Genomic DNA, 19,826 nt, shown 5'->3' with positions numbered 1-19,826 from the left:
AAATAAAGTCTATTTTTAAAAAAGCGGGGGAGAGGGTAAGTTATCTCTGTACCATATGACAACCCATGCATTCCCATCAAGTCTCACTCTAGTAAAAGGAGGGTTATGATGAGGATACAATGCTGGAATCTTATAGGAAGGAAAGTCAGAACTCAGGAGAACCGAAAAGCCATCAGAAATATTAATAATAATGATAATAGTTACCATGTAATGAGTTCTTACCCTGTGCCAGGCATTGTGCTAAGCAGTTCACCTGATAGCAATATTCCTACTTTACAGATAAGGAAATTGAGTCCTAGATAAGTAATTGGCCCACTTTCATAATTAACAGAGTCTAGGTTCAAACCCCAGCCTATCACACCCCAGAGTTGAAGTGTTTGATAGTTTTTTGGGTTTTTTTTCCATTTCTTAGTATCCTATGACTTTTTCTTTTCTCTGGCTTTCTCAGTTCAAGAGTTCCCTCTACTTCCTCACCTATTTACATGTGACCCAAAATGGCTACCTCTTCCCCAGAGCTTTTAGAGAGACTCTTATCTCTAGGACTCCTAATTCACTTGAAAAAGTATGACCAGCCAATGAACTGGTGGGCTTTGAGACAGGTATCCTTCAAGGATCCAGTCAGCTATGGCTGATTGGCTCTCGGATGGATACCTGTCGGCTCACCCCCGAGCTACAGGTAGTCCAGGCAATTTGCCTTATGTGTCCATCACTTACTGTCCTTGAAACCAGAACCCTGGAATGCACATTGTAAGCCTGGTCCTTTCCTCACATGTAGAATCAAGCTAATAATGGTACACCCCCATGGATTTAAAGGAGGTAATCTAAGCCAACTGTAGAGAACAGCGCATAGCACACAGTAGTTGCTATGAATGGCATTATTATTCAAGCCCTACTACGCGTACTTTTGTGCTGGTCTTCCAGTATGCTATGCCCTTGACTTGCAGCTTTGTTTGCCTGACCCACCCTTTCAAGAACAATTGTGTCAACAATTGCCAAACTTAAATGTCCCCGGAAACAAATCTTTTGCTAGTGTAGGTTTGATAACACCCTTAAACAACAGTTAAAAAAAAAAGAAATTCAACTGAGTAAATTTGAAGATCTAATTGGCTTTATTAAATGATTGAATCCAGCAGCATCCATCCCTTTTAGTAATTGGAAAGGCCCTCTGAGGAATTGTACGGAATGGAAGTCTTTTATAGACAGAAAGAGGGTGGGGCGAGGAAGGTATTAGCAAAAGAAAAGAAAAGATTGCTTCAGGCCAGTTCATCCTGTGGGAGGAAGGGAATGGCAGGGGTGTTCTTTTACAGATTACCAAACTAGCGCAGATCAGGAAATTTCAGATGGACTGTTTAAAGATTATATTTCTGGGGAAAGTCTTGGTTTGCTGTAATGGGGCAAATAACCCCATTTTGGGCCCATTGTTTCTTTTCCCACACAATAAAGGTAGGTTATTACTAGTCTAAAAATGTCCAGGGCTATTATTCTAAAATGACCCAAATCAATGCTAGCCTTTTTCTTTGGGAAGGTAGTTATAAAACCAGGTCCTTTTTTTTTTTTTTTTTTAAGTAGGCTCCATGCCCAGCATGGAGCCCAACGCAGGGCCCAAACTCATGACCTTGAGATCAAGACCTGAGCTGAGATCAGGAGTCAGATGCTCCACTGACTGAGCCACCCAGGTGCCCCACAAAGAGGTCTTAAAGGAAGAAAGCTGAGTTCACAGAAGTGATAGACAGAAAAGCCCTGCAGCAAACTCTGCCCCTGAAGTCATGTTTTGCTCCACTGGTCCATTTAACAAGGAAATGATTAATTAATGACCGTGAATAACAGAGGAAAAGGATGATCAGACTGAGCTGGTCCAGACAACCAAAGTGACTTACGCATTTGCATGATATCCCTAACAATGCCACTGCAGCAATCCTGGGAATTTAAATATTTCCAGATGATTGCTATGAATCTTAGCATAGTTCTAGAATCAACTCAAGCTGTGCTTTATACAAAATAGGCATTCAGACTCTTGTTGACTTGGTAAAGAGTAAATAAGGAACAAAGAGAAGCAGTGCAGCCATGAAGTCTCATCCAAACAAACCAGATAATGGATTTCCCAGCCCATATATCATAACAATTACCAAGTTACATTTATGTTATTGCAGATTCCCCCTTTGATATTCCCAACTATCGCCTTGCAAGCAAAGGCTGTTATTATTCAGTTTTACAGAGGACAGAATTGAGGCCTAGCAGCTTGCTACTACTTGCCACTGCTAGTAAGAAGAATATAGGATGCAACCCCAGTCCCCTGGCTCACATGTTGATTCCCTGCCCCATGATGGCTCTGTGGTGTGCCCTGGTGAAAACTGCGGAAGGAAACTTCCAGATGGTGAAGTCAACTAACTGGTAAAGAAATAGTCAGCGTCTCTTAAAGTGTGCTCCTTAAATCCCTAATGTGCCATGACACTTCGAGAATAAGCTTGGGAATTACTGCTCTCCAGATATCTACCTTGATGTATATACCACATCTGAGATGCTGAGCAAGCAAACCTACCACATAGAAACACGTACAACATATTAACCCTGATTCCTCAAACTTCTTTGACCATAAAATTCTTTGTGTGTGTGTGTTATTAATATCTCACAGAGGAATATTCTTTGGAAAATATTTTAGATTATGTTAAAACCAATTATTCAGGGACATAAGTAAATTAACTATAAATTATGTCTCATTCCATTTTGCCTAATCCCTAGTTTCTTAGGCCCTAACTAATTTCTAGAAGCAATACTAATTGTAAGGAACATTTCTGGACATGCAACATGCTATTAGGAAGTATATGAGGAGGATGAAACTTTCAAAAATTGAAGTAGGATTTAGAAGGGAGATTAATGTAAAAATAGAGTTTCATCTCCAACTTCCTGGTGGTCTACAGAAAGTCCAGGAGTTTCTTCATTTTTCTTCTCTACCTGCATAACTTTCATGTATTTACAGCTATGTCAGTGGTGTGGGGAGTAAGATGGTTCTCCTTCTCCTCCTCACCTTGTGGCTTTCCCCACAAAGAGAATTTTCTCTAATTTGGAGGGAGAAAACTGTGGCTCCTCGGAGACCAGCATGGTATATGTAAAGTAGAAAGGTCACCCCGTGGTTGCCACGAACAATGACTGGCAGCATGAAGGAAAAAGGACTGTAACTCGCATGCCTTTCAGAAACCTTTATCGAGAGTCAATTAACCAACCAACTGAAATCCACTGTACAAACAGAGTGAGCCCTTTCATTATCAAACTACTTTCCAGGACCTTCTTGTCAGTGGCTGCATGTTTTGTTTGGGGGGAGGCAAATTATGCTCAGAGACCGGATTTGTCTTTCCAGCCATTGATTTAACACAGGCTCACTGTGGACATTTTTTAAGCTAACGGTATACAGGATAATGTCTTTTAATAAGCCAAGAAAGAAATAACCCTCCAAACCAAAGACAGATTAATCATACTATTGTTTCAGGCAAGGAGCAATGAAAGGAATAAAGACCAAATTTAGTTGATGTGTGCCTCAACCCAGAGCTGACATCCAGCTGCCAACGCAAAGGGAAAAGTCCCCTGTTGCTAGAGCATTTCGCTGCGGAACGACGGAGCCGGTGTCCATGGGCAAGGTGATCTTTGTGGGGCCACTTCATGGCTTTTGTGTCTTTTGGTAAGTCACCTTTACTGCTGCAGGAGGTAATTGCCCCAAGGTCTTCAGAGAGCTATTTAGATCAACGAAATGTAGTCTTGCCCAGACAGAACATTCTCGGACGGTCCTCACAAACCCTTGATATTTATAGTCTAAATGTCCCCTTGCTTTTTCATCTGTTTTTACTGAGAAGCCCCCAGTGGGACCCTCAGCAGCTGAGCTACTACTGAGCTCTCATCAGCTAGAACAGATGAAACGGTGCTCGCTTCGGCAGCACATACACTAAAGACTGGAACGACGCCGAGGAGATCAGCGTGGTCCCTGCACAAGGATGACGCGCAAATCCGGAAGCATTCCACAGAGCAGTTGCAATGATGACAGCCTCACACAACTTACCTCATCCTTACATCAAAACAACTTAACTTCTAAACACAACTTCTTTTTGTTCACCTTTGTCAGAGACAAATGAGTCCAAACAGCCTCGCCCAAGTCATAGCAAGTAGATCTGAAATCCCATCAAACCAGTACACAGTACACAGGCTCACCAGTTAACTACTAAAGCAACTTCCCTTGAGAGGATGAACTTTGACTCTTCTTGGCTCCCCCCACCCCGCCTTTATGTCCGGATTAAGTTGTTGATCCAAATTGCCACATTATGGCACATATTTCCCTCCCCACTTGGGGGAAACACAGGAGCCTCCTCGCCTGTGGCCATTCCCTGAGGCAGCAGTGTTTAAGATATTTTCTCCTCCTTGGCTTTCCCCTGGGCCTGGGGTGGGTTTACCCAACTGGCTGCTTTCTGCGACATTGAGGATTCCTTCTTATGCGATCCAAAATGGCCTCCCAGAGACTTTCCTCCTACTCGGGTTCTCATGTCTAAGGTTTCTTCTTCACCATCAGGACACTTCTCTCAGGAAACAGCCTCGAGGCTTAGGACGACATGCCCCAGAGGTCAGCCCCTCGTCCAGCCCGCAGCCTGTGGGCATCACTTCCTTAGTGGCCTCAGGCCTCTCTCCACAAACAGGGTTTCTCAAGAGTGGCAATGGGTTAGCATCTTCCCAAGCGCTAGCTGGGAGATGGATGGGGAGTCCATGGCCACCACATCCACCTGCCCCAGCCCCGCTATCTCCCAGCACCGCTGAAGCAGAGCTTTCCCAGGGAGATTGTATGCTTCCTCACAGCTCCGCTCTGGGAACTTGGGCCCTGGAGCGGAGACCTTCCTGCTCCTCATCATTCGGTCAGAATGTATGGCCAACACTGAGCACTCTGGAGTCACCTCCTGGGAAGGCCAGCGTGCTACTGTTCTTTTCTCTCTCTCCTGTTCAAATCAAGAGCAAAATTAACTCTCTAGGCATTCCAGAGCGAAGTATTCTTTCTTGAGGATTTTAACCACCCAGGGCAGAAAAAAGCACAACTCATCAAAGGATTCCCCTTCTTAGCTGCTTGTAACGTCCTTTGTGCCATTTATACCACTCTACCTCGGTGAGAAGGGGGGCTTTTCTTAAAGGTTAAGAACAACACCTTTAGGGGCGCCTGGGTGTCGTTAAGTGTCTGCCTTCGGCTCAGGTCATGATCCCGGGGTCCTGGGATCGAGTCCCACATCGGGCTCCCTGCTCTGCAGGAAGCCTGCTTCTCCCTCTCCCACTCCCCTTGCTTGTGTTCCCTCTCTCGCTGTGTCTCTCTCTCTGTCAAATAAATAAATAAAATCTTTAAAAAAAAAAAAGAACACCTTTAAATAATAAAGTTATTTAAATAATAAAATCAAACACGTGTGAAATGCACACAAGTGCTTTATAAATGTTAATGTTTACATTGTATAAATATAATCCATGTTAATATACTCACAGAACAATGCTATGAGATAGTTACTATTATACCCATTTTACAGATTGGAAAACCGAGGAAGAGAAAGGTAAATCCCCTGTACAGCCAGTACAGTGAATGGGAAAGCTAGTATTACTTTTTCCCTCCCAGACTCTCTGTCCTGGTGTCCTCACTGCAAGGTGTTACTCCCTCTGGAAAAGGTTCTCTCTCTCTCTCTCTCCTTCTCTTTCTCTCTCTCTCTCTCTCTCTCTCACACACACACACACTGTTAAAGAAAAAGTAATTCTGGCTTATTCTAGCCTATTGCAATAGGAATATTGCGGTGGCGGGACCGAGGGGGAAGGGTTGGCAGGGCTCAACTCCAGATACAACAAGGACATACAACAAGGAGCAGAGTGAGGGGTCAGTGGATGGAACATTACTAAGAGGAGACATCAAGGCTAGGGGGATTCTTGCTAAACTGGCTGACAGGCCCAAGACAGGCTGAGGGCCGAGGGGGAGGCCTAGTTGAGAAGAACCTGACTAAAGTTTTGGTCAAGGAGACAGTCTTGTCAACACATGCACACACACACACACACACACCAGGTTTGCCCTCTGGCAGTCCCACTAGTGTTATTCTTCTTCTAAAACTTGGGGGCAAGTTAGTAATCAGAAAACTTGAGTTCTAAACATTGTCTCCCTTGCTTTCTTTCTGTTCCTTGAACCCTCAGGATAAGTAAGGATACATGGAGCAAGCATTCTCCTCTTCACATGACTCCTGGAGAACGCACTTACTGGGTGGGGGAGAAAGGCAAGAGAGCAGTCCTGTGGGGTCCCCGCCATTGGCATGAGGTCTGGCCAGACCCAGTCAGAATGCTCCAGCAGCGGCAGGGGGCAGGAAGGCGGAGCAAGCCAGTTTTGAGGAGAACCTAATGCTCATTTGAACTGGTTTCTCAGCTACATTACAATGTTTCCAGAGGGGATGGTAGTGCTGTGAAGTATTTCCTGTCATGATCTCAGACAGAGGACATCTAGCCCCCCTGCAGATTGAAGCACGCAGTCGGGTCAGGAAAAAAAATGTGAAAAAAACTTTGAAATGGGCAAGATGATCGTGTCTCCTTTCAATGGAATGCTACCTATTGTCTGAAGGACCCTTCCAGGGTGGTCAGATTCATTAGCGGTCTGTGGCTTTCTTGGTCTTCAATGATTGTGCAACTCTACTTTTTCACTTGCAGAGACCTGAAATTTGATGCAAATGGTTTCTGTCCGTGAAAAAGCAAACGAATTTGGTCCCATGAAATTACGATTGATTTCCACCCTGTGGTACAGGTTGTCTTTGCTTCCAGGAGCAAGTGAAAATCAACATTTCTGGTTGCCCATATAAATGACCATCTTTGGCTTTGCCTTTGAAGTAGTTGTAATATCTCCCTAGTTCTCTCAGTATCAGTGAGTTAAATAACATCTTTGACATGTGTTCATTCTATGTGTGTGTGGGAGTGTCATGCTTGTACTTTTCAAACAATTACTCTCTAACAGGAGTCCACAATTTGATAGCTAACAATAAAATCCTTTCTCACTCCTCTGTTCTCAGCCGTGGCCCTAAAATTAGACTAGATGCCAAATCACGCTGCTTCTCCAAAGGACTCAGCTTTAAAAGTAAGTAAATGAAGATTTAAATGGTTCCTTGCAAGGGGGACTAGGACCTCACCAGCCACGTTTAATTCCTGGGTAAAGACTGCCTGGCTCGCTGGGGTTGCACCAGGGCTGGCAGGAAAATACCAACCCGCAGCATCTGGCCGAAGAAAGGATGGGAGGGGTGTGTCGGCGAGAACACCTCATGTGTGTTAGCCTGACATGAGGAGAGCTTGGACAAAATCTTCTTAAAGAGAGGGGTGGACAAAGCAGAAGTGCAGAGAGCAGGAGAGAGTTCTAACTTACATCATTTAAGTGATTTGAGAATTGGGGATTCTTTAGCTGATGGAGTCTCACTTGTCTATTTTTGCTTTTGTGGCTTGTGCTTTTGGTATCATATCCAAGAAATCAGTGCCATAAGCAGCGGGATATTATTCAGCCTTAGAAGGAAATCCGGCCATATGCGACAATTCTGATGAACCTGGAGGACTCTATGCAAAGCAAAGTAAGCCAATATTTGGAAGGACAAATACTTCATGATTCCACTTAAAAGAAGTCTTTAAAATAGTCAAACTCATAGAAACTGAGAGTAAAATGCTGGTTGCCAGGGGCTGGGGGGAGGGAAAATAGGGGGCTGCCATTCAATAGGTATAAAGTTTCAGTTACACAAAATGAATAAGTTCTGGAGATGGGCTGTACAGCATTGTCTATAAATAACAATATCATACTGTAGATTTTAAAAATTTTGTTTTGGGTAGGTAGAGGGTAGATCTTGTTGGGGAGCAAGAATGTCCTGTCCCCTTCAAGGTCCTTCTAGCTGGAGTAAGAATTAAATTAACATGAGACAGATTCACAAGAGAAATTCAAATTTAATAGTGTATGTATGGGGAATCCACAAAGACATGGAAATTCCAAAGACAGTGAGGCCAAATAAGGCATATATGTCATCCTGAACTGAGGAGAAGCGGGGAGGGGTCTGGGGCATCAGCAGAGGGGACTGCAGTTCACAGGGCAATGAGAAGAGCAGATGTTTGGTAATTAGGTGTTGTCTGGCCATACAGATGGGTCACTCAGATAAAATTGATCTGTGGTAATAATCATGATTCTGGGAAAGACCTCCAATTTAGATGTTTTTATGCTGTTAAGGGAGGGCCAAAATTTCTCTTGAGCTGCAGGGTCTTGATTGCCTTCAGCTCAGAATAATCTACATGCCACAGTGACCATTTTGGGATGGCCCGCCCTTGGCCCTTACAATGTCATGTTACCACAATAAAGAAGGAAGGAAGGAAGGGAGGGAGGGGAGAGGGAGGGAGAGAGGAAGGAAGGAAGAAAACAGATAAGAAACCTAAAGAAGAATAGAATTGGGGGCTCTTTAAAATTCCAACTTTTCTCAGCAATGTTATTAACTCAAACGAGAACATGGCTATAATGATCGGGGTTAGGCACTGACATTACCTGGGCAGCTAATCCATTCCTTGCCCCCGAGTTTTGAGCTCTTTAATTCTACTTTCACCTGAGAAAAAAGGGTCAGAAGCAGTGAGCTGTGAGTGGTCCACCACTGCCCAACTCCCACACCTGATTTCCTCCCTGGCCTCTACTCCTCCCCACAGACAAAAGCAGACCAGAAACAACACCACCACCACCACCACAAGGAGCCTGGTGTCATTAAACAATGAACAGAAAGGAGCCCAAAGAATCAGCTGGATTCCAATCATGGTCCAAAGACTTAACTGCATTAGAATGACCTGGAAAGCTTGTTAGAAATGCAGATTCCCATTCTCCACTCCTAAACGTGCTGAATCCGTTGGTGATTTGTATGTACTCGAAAGTTTAGTTCAAACATCAAACATCAAAAAGAGGGGAGCGTGTTGCTTATTTTCTCTGTGGGCCTTAAAAACCAGCCAGAGCAGAATCCTAACCCACTATACAGTCTTTCCCAACCATGCCCTGCTGCCTCTCAGGCACAGTTAAGGTGGAGAAATTAAACTAGCTTGATAAAAGTGTTCTGCTGTTCACCATCTGTTTATTGTTTTCAAACCATCTGTTCCTTCCTGTGAACTATTTTGGCTATTAAGGCACTAGGGAGTGGTGATTAGAGCTGGATTCTGGACCTAGAATACCAAGATTTTTTTTTATTTATTTAAATTCTATTAGCCGACATAGAATACATCATTAGTTTTTGGTGTAGTGTTCAATAATTCATTAGTTGCATATCACACCCAGTGCTCATCACATCACATGCCCTTCTTAATGCCCATCACCCAGTTACCCCATCCCCTCACCCCCCTCCCTTTCCACAACCCTCAGTTTGTTTCCCGGAGTCCAGATTCTCTCATGGTTTGTCTCCCTCTCTGCTTTCTTCCCATTCAGTTTTCCCTCCCTTCCCTTATGATCCTCTGTGCTATTTCTTATATTCCACATATGAGTGAAACCATATAATAACTGTCTTTCTCTGATTGACTTATTTCACTTAGCATAATACCCTCCAGTTCCATCCATGTCAATGTAATAGTAGGTTAGAATACCAAGATATAAATTTTGACTTTGCCATGGGGCACCTGGGTTGTGCAGTCGGTTAAGCATCTGACCATTGGTTTTGGCTCAGGTCCTGATCTCCTGGTTGTGAGATCAAGCCCCGCAGCAAGCTCTGCACACAGCAGGGAGTCTGCTTGAGATTCTCTCTCCCTCTCCCTGCCCCTCCCACCTGTGTGCGCACTCTCTCTCTCTAATAAATAAATGAATCTTTTAAAAAAATAAATTCTGACTTTGCCACTTCTGAGATTTGAAACCCTGGGGAAGTCACTTAACCTCTCTGTGCCTTAGTTTTCTCATGTATAATTACAGTATCTCTCCTACTGTTGTTGTGAGAGGTATACTAATTAATGCAAGCTGTGACAGTTTAAGTAACACAGGTTGTGTGAATTCAAATAAGAATGCATGCAGGGGCGCCTGGGTGGCTCAGTTGGTTAAGTCACTGCCTTCGGCTCAGGTCATGATCCTGGAGTCCCGGGATCGAGTCCCGCATCGGGCTCCCTGCTCGGCAGGGGGTCTGCTTCTCCCTCTGACTCTCCCCCCTCTCATGCTCTCTCTATCTCATTGTCTCTCTCAAATAAATAAATTAAAAAAAAAAAAAAGAATGCATGCAAAGAGCCTAAAGAAAGCCTGGTATATAATAAGTGCTCAGTGAGTAATAACTGTCCCTCTTATGATTATTGGCTTCTCTCCTACAATTATTTTTTAAGATAAGAGAAGGGTTGAACAATTAATTTGGCTATCATGGTTAATACTGAGAGGCAATGATCCCGCTACATTCTGAGCCCACTGGCTTAAACTCCTTCATTTGGCCACATGAGTCAAGGTCACTGACCTTGAAGTTCTGCCCAGGTGCAGGTTCAGTGAGGAGGACTGAGCTTGGCTGGCACAGACTGTACGAGGTAGGGACATAAAGGGGCACCCAATCATGCCTCTGTGACTGTGAGCTATGTCCTTGTTGGTGACTTTTCCCTTGGTTGGCTTTCAAGTAGGTTTAAAGGTGTGCTTTCATATCCCATCCCCTGATAAAAATCAGACAGCATCTATTAAGACAGGGCAGGGCTCTTTGGGTAAGAACAGTTTGAGACATTCCCCTCCCACCAGGATTGGACCTTGTTTTTACATACTTCACCCCAAGCTCTCCTTCCAGATCCCAGGGAAGAGGACTTTCTTAGGGTGGAGACGAATGTCGGAGATCAGTTCTGCGCAACTGCTGCAGAGAAGGAAACGAGCCTCTTCTTAGGCACTTACAGCATGAATCTTGTTCTTTAAAAAAAAAAAAAGGATGACATCAAGAAGTGGCAACTACCAAACCAAAGTCTGTTGTTGAGATAAAGAGCAGCCATGACTGATGACAGAGCTGAGTGTGTCGCAGTACGTCCTAGAAATGAGAATCCACTTTAGATCATTGTTCTTCTTGCTTTCAGGAGAACTCAGGAGACTCAGCATGCATCCTGGGTTGGAAAGTCATGAAAACTGCGGCAGGGTGGCGTGTTACCGTGCTCAGTGTCACAGAACCCCTGGACCACCCGAGGGCAACACAGATTGGTAAGCATCACGAGTCTCCCGACATGCTGCCTGCTCAGTGAACAACCAGCATTTGTTCCCGGGACGTGCTGGGCACTGGAGGCCCACAGGGCACCTACGAGCACCGCTCTGCCTGGCCACGTGCTGTCTGCCTGACTGGGAGCAAATACTGCAAATCTCTCTGAAGTTCCATTTCCTCATCCGGGACACAGGGAGCCAAATACTTCAGTATATTGGTTAGGATGCTTTCTTTGGGCATCAGTTACCCAAGAAGCATGACCTGAGTGCTTTGATAACCAGGGGAAGGGTCAGCTCATGGAACAGCAAGCGTGCAGGTATGCCAGGAGCCGGGGCCTGGCCTCCTCCCTCTCTACTGGCTTCCGGTACAGCTCTAGAAATTCCAGGCAATTCTAGAAACATCCAGACACCACAAGGTCCAGAGTAAGGAAGAGGGATGTCTCTTTCCATGTACCTCTCTTTCATCAACGAGGAAAACTTCTCCCACCTCCCACCCCGCCCAGCCAAGCTCTACTGGGGCCTCTCGGGCTTGGACAGGGTCACATGAACCAATCACTGGTGACGGATGCCATGACTGGTTTCTTCTCCCTGGGGCTGAGGGCCGACTCACCTTCCCCAAGGACAGGGTGGTAGGAAGACAAACCTAAACAATAGCAGGACTTTGCAGGCAAGGAGGAAGCAGGAGCCCGCTGGGGTGTAGACGACAGACAGTGTTTGCTACAACACCCTATCAAACTCTTAGGATGAACTGATGAGATCGTGGATGAAAATGACCCACTCAGTGCCTGGAAAGTGGGAGTAATAGAAGAGCAGCTGACATTTTTGAGGAATTACAATGTGCCAGGCACTTTACATGAATTCTCTGTCCCCTGAGGTAGGCACCACTAGTATGCCCATTTTACAGAAGAGGAGACTGGAGCACAGACGAGTGAAGCAACTTGACCCAGGCAGAGTGTGCATCTAAACTCAGGCAGTCTGACTTCAAAGTCCTACTCTCATGCCTTCATTCTCTAAGATTTCCTGCACTGGAATGGTCGTCAGATTCATCACCCCATCTCTTCCCTAAGCTCAAGAACTGTGTAACTTTTGAGTTCAATGGGATTCACACCCATGAAAAACTTAATACAGTACAGCAGCTAATGACAATCTTGGTGATATGATAGAGGAAAGAAGTAATCAACCAATGTACTGAGCATAGGGAAGGCAGTAGAGGGTGATGCCATCAGTGAGGAAAGCAACAGGGCCTTGGAGGAAGTGAAGAAGGGGACACGATGGAGAGCATGCCAGACTGGGGTAGCAGCTTGTAGTTCTCAGGAATAAAAAGCTGCTCTTGGGGCACCTGGGTGGCTCAGTCAGTTAAGCTTCTGTCTTTGGCTCAGGTCATGATCCCAGGGTCCTGGGATGGAGCCCTGCATCGGGCCCCTGCTCAGCGGGGAGCCTGCTTCTCCCTCTGCCTCTCTCTCTCTCAAATAAATAAATAAAACCTTAAAAAAAAAAAAGCTACTTTTATGTGACTTGGGCGAAGGGAAGTGGCTTTGGAATCCACTCAAAGGAGTGGGGAAGCAGAGTAGGACTCCAGCCGCATTTGACTTTAGGAGAAACTTTGAAGGCTGTTTTACTCATGAAACCTTGGGCTCATGAACTGCATTACAGTGGACCTCCTGAGTCATACAGCTTTTGTGCAAGGGAAACCAAATCCCATCAGTAAACTCAAGAGTTTTCCTAGTGTTCTCATAACTCATGCCTGTGAGCTCCAATCCAAAGCATTGTAAACTTCCAAGACAAGTTTGGAATTGGTGGAGAAGGCCTGGAATGCCCCCTATCCCCACCCTCCCATCATGGCAAGATCTCCTGTAGATGTGAGTTGGATGAAAACAGGTGCTCAAAGGGCACCTGGGTGGCTCAGTTGGTTAAACATCTGCGTTTGGCTCAGGTCATGATTCCAGGGCCCTTGGATTGAGTCCCGCATTGGGCTCCTTGCTCAGTGGGGAGCCTGCTTCTCCCTCTGCCTGCTGCTCCCCCTGCTTGCGCTCTCTCTCTCTCTGACAAGTAAATAAATAAAATCTACAAAAAAAAAAAGAAAGAAAGAAAGAAAAAGAAAGAAAGAAAAAGAAAGAAAGAAAGAAAGAAAGAAAGAAAGAAAGAAAGAAAGAAAGAAAGAAAGAAAGAAAGAAAACAGGTGCTCAAGTTCAAACTCAAGGTAATTATGTACATATCCTCATCTCCACAAGGATTACATCCCATGCCTGCCGTTTGGGGGCCCAAGTATTCTGAATGACTGGAGATTAGGACCCAAGGCTTACAGTCTTTGAAGAGTACCTTGAGTTTCCCATTCAGAGAGGGCACTACAGTGTCAAACACCAGATGGTATTTCCCAGAGGAATCTAATTTGAGGCAGAGGATTTCTCTTTATGTGTTACACCTTTCCCTGTAGCACCAACTTTCATGCCAAGAAAGCATCTCCAAGGACATGTTCTGGGCAGGGTTTCAGGTTATATTCTGTTCTCAAGTTGATGTGTTTGAATCAAATCACTATGTTTAGATCCTATTTAGAGTTTTGTCTATTATCAGGTCTTGTTTATCATCTTTTACTTTATTTGCTCTTAAAATTACTTCCCAAATTCCTCTGCAATTTGGTACTTATGCAACAGGTACCTCTCTAGGTTAGCAAAATAGATCCAAGTTGGAGAAGGATGGTCTCTGGTGTCAGAGATGGAGTTCAAATTTGCAGCATTATTGCTCACCACTGGGTGCCTCTGGGGCCAGGACTGAAGTTGTGAAGCAAAGGCTCCCCCCCACCCCCCCTTACCCCCACCCCTGCAATATGGCATAATGCTCTCTCCTGGCAGGGTGAATAAAGTTAAGAGAGGCATCGTTCATTGTTTGGCACATAATTGGTGTTTTAAATGTTAGTTTCTTCCTCCCTTCTGTCCTTTTCTCTCTATGGGGAGGGAGGGACGTTCAAATGCAGTAAAAGCGGAAGAGAACTTGGGTAGTTTGCAGGGCGCTTGATTATGCCACTGAGTTGCTGTGTGCCTTGGGACAAAACCTTTGCCTTCTCTAGTTCCGTGTCTCTCATCCACAAAAAAAGGAGGTTGGATTTGATATTCCCAAAGTCACCTGTATATTTAGAATTATATTTTTATTCTGTACTGTCTACATTCCCCAAGTTCTGAGTCACAGGAATTTCCCCAATTCATCTGTCACATCCAGGCTCCCCAGTCATCTCCCTCCAGTAGATGTGGCCTGCGGGGACCCCTCCTACTTCTGGCCTGTTTTGAATTGGTTGCCATCTAAGATTAACAAGTACCCACCGACCACTTCTGGGGGTGGGGCGTGGGGAGGGGTCTGGCAGGGACCCAGCGACAGTGATCTCAGCATGGTCTAGACTGCTGGCAGTTCAATCAAAGCACCTGATAGCAGAGATGTCAGTGGAAAGGAATGTGAGGTTACCTTGCCCTGTGGTTTACAGACTGTGTGTCTCAGAGACCTGAAGTTTCCTCCAAGCCTCTGGCTGTGGAGGGGCCGGGGAGGCAGAAACAGATGGGCCCAGCCCCACTCCACTGCATTGGGTCCACCTCTGATTCATTTACTTCCTAGTAGCTGCAAAAGTTTCTGCTGGCAGAGTCTATTGGCTGAAAGAAAAAAAAAAGAGCTTGAAAGCCACCAATTTCATCTCACCCTTTCCTTTTACAGATAAGGAAACTGTACTTCATACTTCAGAAGCCTCGGAATGATTCCTATACCCTTGAGATCCAGCAAATCCACTTTCAGGTAAGTTATCTTGAGGAAGTAATCGTGGATTTGTGAAAGCTTCAAGAATGTTCATCATACTATGGCTTAAAATGGAAAATTGGGAACCCCAGCAAGAGAGGAGTAGTTGAACAAATATTGGTACATCTCCAAACATGGAATATGGAGAAGTCCCATATATCACAAAAGGAAATTTCTTATATGGAAAAATTGCTCATGATATATTGCTAACTGGAACACACATACGCACGCACACACACGCACACACACCTGTTCAGCCTCTAATATCTCCATTTGTGTCATAGGAGGAATTTGTGGGAGCCTCTAAATGGGGCATCATTGTGCCCATGATTGTCTACAGTTGACCTGCAGCATGTTCCTTCTCTCGCCTACCAGCTCTCTCTCATGCACGACCTCTACCACTGCCTTCAAAAGAATGAGCATGTCCATATCACACTGTCCTATCCAGCTGCCCTCCCCCCCCCCCATGCTTCCATCCCTGGTGCATGGGAAATCTGCTGGGTTCTTGACAAAAGAGGTAACTCTGAGCCACATTTTTTTCCTGATCCTAAAGCAGGCTTGCATGTGCCCAGAGGCATGGAGTCTTTTTTAAATAGGTCTGTCCATTTCTGGCCATCACTACCTCTCCAGCCAGTTTCAAATCCAGTACCTCAGCCAGAACTAGAATAGACCTCCAGAACCTTCCATTCTCCCCTTCTGCTTTTTCTTTTCTCTCTTCCCACAAAACAAAGAAAGAAACCTCCTCACTATTCCTCATATTATAACAATAATCATTTGCATGTACATAAGTGCAGACACACAGCACAATGTGTTTTGAGGGTGGGAAGGTGTGATAGACAGAATAGCGGACCCCCCAAAATGTCCATGACCTGATCCCTGGAAACTGTCGGTCTGCTACCTTACATGGCACAAGGGATTTTGCAGGTAGACATGAGAGATCTGGAGATGGGGAGATTATTCTGGTAGGCACAGTGTGTTCACAAGGGTCCTCATAAAACGAGGCAAGAGAGACAAAGTCAAAAAAAGGTGATGTGGCAATGGAAGTTAAGACTGAAGTGCTGAGCTGTGAAGATGGAGGAAGTGACCATAAGCCAAGGAGTGCCAGTAGCTTCTAGAAGCTGGGAAGGACTCGCCCCTGAAGCCTCCAGAACGAACATGTCAACATGTGATTTTAGTTTTAGCCCATGAGACTCAATTCAGACTTGTGACCTGCTCACTGGTGAGGTTATAAATTTGCGTCCATTTAAGACACTAAATTTGGAGTAACTGTTATAGCAGCAATAGGAAATGAGTAGTGGACCTTCAGGAACAGGGCTATCATGCCAGGAGGAGCCAAACCATCCTACTGTATATCGTCAGGGCAGAGTAAGAAAATTTTTTCCTGATCTATATTTCATATCTTTACTAAAATGAACACACCTAACTTTTGTAATAAAAAAAATGAAAAGTTGCTGTCTTTAAAAAGAAACGTCTGATGACCCATTGCCGGACAGTCCTGGCAGGGAGCTGGCCCCAGAGTCAGGCGTCAGCTGTGGTGGGGAGGGGAAGAGTTAGGAAGAGATACCGCGGGGGCGCCTGGGTGGCTCAGTCGTTAAGCGTTAAGCGTCTGCCTTCAGCTCAGGTCATGGCCCCAAGGTCCTGGGATCGAGCCCCACATCGGGCTCCCTGCTCTGCGGGAAGCCTGCTTCTTCCTCTCCCACTCCCCCTGCTTGTGTTCCCTCTCTCGCTGTGTCTCTCTGTCAAATAAATAAATAAAATCTTAAAAAAAAAAAAAAAAGGAGAGATCCCGCATACAATCTGGACCGTGTGTAACACCCCTTGATCTACCCAGGGCAACAACGTCCAGGAACTCTTGAGAGATGGCTAAAACAGGACTCCAGAGCACCTGGCTTCTCCCAAAATGAACTGAGAGGATGAGTTTAGAAATGAGCAGGCACAGGACGGAAAAGGAAAAAAACTGAGAAACAAAAAATCCACTAGGGAAAAAAGAGAAAAAATATGACATGAAAGTGAATCCTTAGACACTTAACAATCTATATGAAGGAGGCAGACAGAGCAAAGGCCAATCCATTGGCTAGGCTGAGCAAAAGCAGGGCATGGAGGGATGTTTGCAGCACCTTCTCTCAGCAGATTCTTTGGGGTTCCTCCCATCAGGACATCCATCGAGGCCCTCCCAAGAAATAGCCCTGCCTGCAGGTTTTTCCTAAAAGCACCAAAATATATCTGTCACATTCTAAAGACAACTGTCAAACATTTAAGTCAATGTCATAGGGCGGAAAGGAACGAGGTATATTCTAGAATTGGCTCTGCCCAATGGAAATGCAATGCAAACCATATATGTCATTTTTAATCTACTGGTGGTCACATTTGAGAAATAAATAGATGAAACCAATTTTTATAACATATTTTATTTAACTCAGTATAGCCCAAATATTATTTCAACACATTACCAACATTAAAATCATACTAATGAGATATTTTACATTCTGTATTTTTTGCTAAGCCTTCAGAATTTGATGTATGTTTTGCACTTAAAGTACATCTCAAGGGTGCCTGGCTGGCTCAGTCAGTACAGCATGCAACTCTTGATCTCAGGGTTGTGAGTTCGGGCCCCACACTGGGTATAGAGATGACACGAAAAAATTTTTTTTTCGATAAAGTACATCTCAGTTTGGACTAGCCACATTTCAAGTGCTTATTAGCTACATCCGGCTAATAGCTACTGTGCTGTAAATGCAGTTCTAGATTAAAAGAAATTAAAGAAACATAATGACCAAAGTCAGTGAGTGATTCTAGTCTGGATCCTAGTTCTAGAGAAAAGAGCTGTAAAGACATTCTTAGGGGAACTGAGAACATTTGAATAGGACTGGATAATGGGAAAAAGGGACTATAGACTTGTTATTAGATATTATTATAGAATTATTATTGTTATAAATGAAAATTATGGGTATGTAGGAGAGTGTCCTTATACTTAGGGGATTAAGGCTGATGTATTTAGGGGTAAAGTATCATGATGTCTACAAATTATTTTTTATTTTTATTTATTTATTTTTAACGATTTTATTTATGTGTGAGAGAGAATGAAAGCACAATCGGAGGGGAGCGGGTACAGAAGCAGAAGGAGAAGCAGACTCCCCTCTAAGCAGGGAGCCTGATGCAGGGCTCGATCCCAGGACCCTGGGATCCTGACCTGAGCCAAAGGCAGATGCTTAACTGACTGAGCCACCCAGGCACCACTACAAATTATTTTTTAAAAGAAAGCAAGCAAATAGGACAAACTGTTAATAGTTGTAAAGACTAGGCAGAAGGTAGATGGATGTTTCATGTACTCTTCTTTCAACTTCTCTCTCTGTCTGAAATTCATAATAAAAACTTGGGGAAGGGCGCCTGGGTGGCTCAGTTGGTTAAGCGACTGCCTTCGGCTCAGGTCATGATCCTGGAGTCCCGGGATCGAGTCCCGCATCGGGCTCCCTGCTCGGTGGGGAGTCTGCTTCTCCCTCTGACCCTCCTCCCTCTCGTGCTCTCTGTCTCTCATTCTCTCTGTCACAAATAAATAAATAAAATCTTTAAAAAAAAAAAAAACTTGGGGAAAACACATCCATACACATCTGCTCTAGACTGCATTCTAAATAAGGACAATTTATCTGTTGAAGGCCATTAGCCTGCTGAATTAATTGTGCTAAAATATTTTTTAGGGTAGAATATTTTATGGAGAAAGCAGCTTGGTTAGTAGTAAGAACACTAAAGGTGAAGACAAAAGACCGAGATGCCGGTTCTAGCTTTACCATTTACTAGTTCTCTAACTTGAGTAGCTCTTTTTTTGAAGGCTTCAGTTCATACACGTAGCCGTATGTATTTGGCTTTTTCGATAGGAATTCCGGGCTTTGGAGCCAATGAGTGAGGAAGCTACTTCTGTTTGGAGGAACCCCTGTGATACCATTTTGTTATGTGCCCACTTGACTCATTATGCTGGCATCCTGGAAAGAGAAATGTTCTCCGAAGCCTCTGTCCCCAGCCACGTACTCCTGAGCTATGGCACCAGGACCTCTGCCGTGCCCAGGTGGCACCCCATTGCTCCACCAGCAGGTGGGAAGGGCAGGATGGCTTAACTGAGAGGTGGAAGTCGCTTTGAAACTATGAAAATGCCACATAATATCTGGAAGTAGAAATATCCAAATAATGTGGGAAGGGGTCATCCCTGTGGACAAAGAACACTAGACAGCCACAAAAAGAATCTGTTTTGGAATAGTGCCCATTCATCCTCTGAGCACCGTAGTCAGTGTAAGATAAAGACAAAGCTGGTATGTGGTGTCCCCGTCTGTCATTTTAAATCAGCCTCAGAGGAATGAGGCAATTTGCCAGCATCAAAGAAAGAAGGAAAAATAAGGAAGATTCTACTAAGTAGAACAAAAGTTCCCAGAGAAGTTTCACATGTCCGTGTTCTCCCTAAAAACCGGTTGAATTGGATTTTTTTCCTCTCTGCCAGAGTCCAGAATATAATACGGGCCTCTTATACTAAGCCACAAACCTCAAAACTCATTTATTATCCCCAAACATAAACCCTATGCAGATGTAGAAATAACTATCTATCTCAGAAATTCTTTTCTGGTGGGTTCCATTTTTTCATTCTGTCCAAGATCTTAATACTTCTGATGAAGTTACACGGGTCTCTAACTTCCCTCTCTGTTTTTGTTTTTGTTTTTTATGCTGCAAAGTCTCTCTTTTACTTAACTTCAAAATTCCGAGATGAATTCTTTCCTCTTTTCTGTAGGTAACTTCAATTGCCCTTGCTCCCTTCCCTGGGTCTGCTCCCTTAAGCTCCTTTAGCACTGAACATCTATCATCATAGCACACATACCTGCATGCGTGTTCACTCTTAGATACACAC

The 19,826-nt window shown here is 44.5% G+C and overlaps 1 non-coding gene across 1 annotated transcript; it reads left to right on the top strand.

Annotated features, from left to right (window-relative positions):
* Nucleotides 1-3,910: 3,910 nt before the first annotated feature.
* Nucleotides 3,911-4,017, top strand: LOC118003769. Its single transcript, XR_004677404.1, has one exon. It is a non-coding gene; the product is annotated as a U6 spliceosomal RNA (small nuclear RNA).
* The last annotated feature ends 15,809 nt before the right edge of the window (nt 4,018-19,826 follow it).

This window comes from Mirounga leonina, unplaced genomic scaffold, assembly GCF_011800145.1.
Source record: "Mirounga leonina isolate KUSES-001 unplaced genomic scaffold, KU_Mleo_1.0 Mir_91, whole genome shotgun sequence".
In the NCBI taxonomy this organism is placed as follows: domain Eukaryota; kingdom Metazoa; phylum Chordata; class Mammalia; order Carnivora; family Phocidae; genus Mirounga; species Mirounga leonina.
Note: the sequence above shows the minus strand (reverse complement) of the source record. Positions and strands in the feature narration are given on the sequence as shown.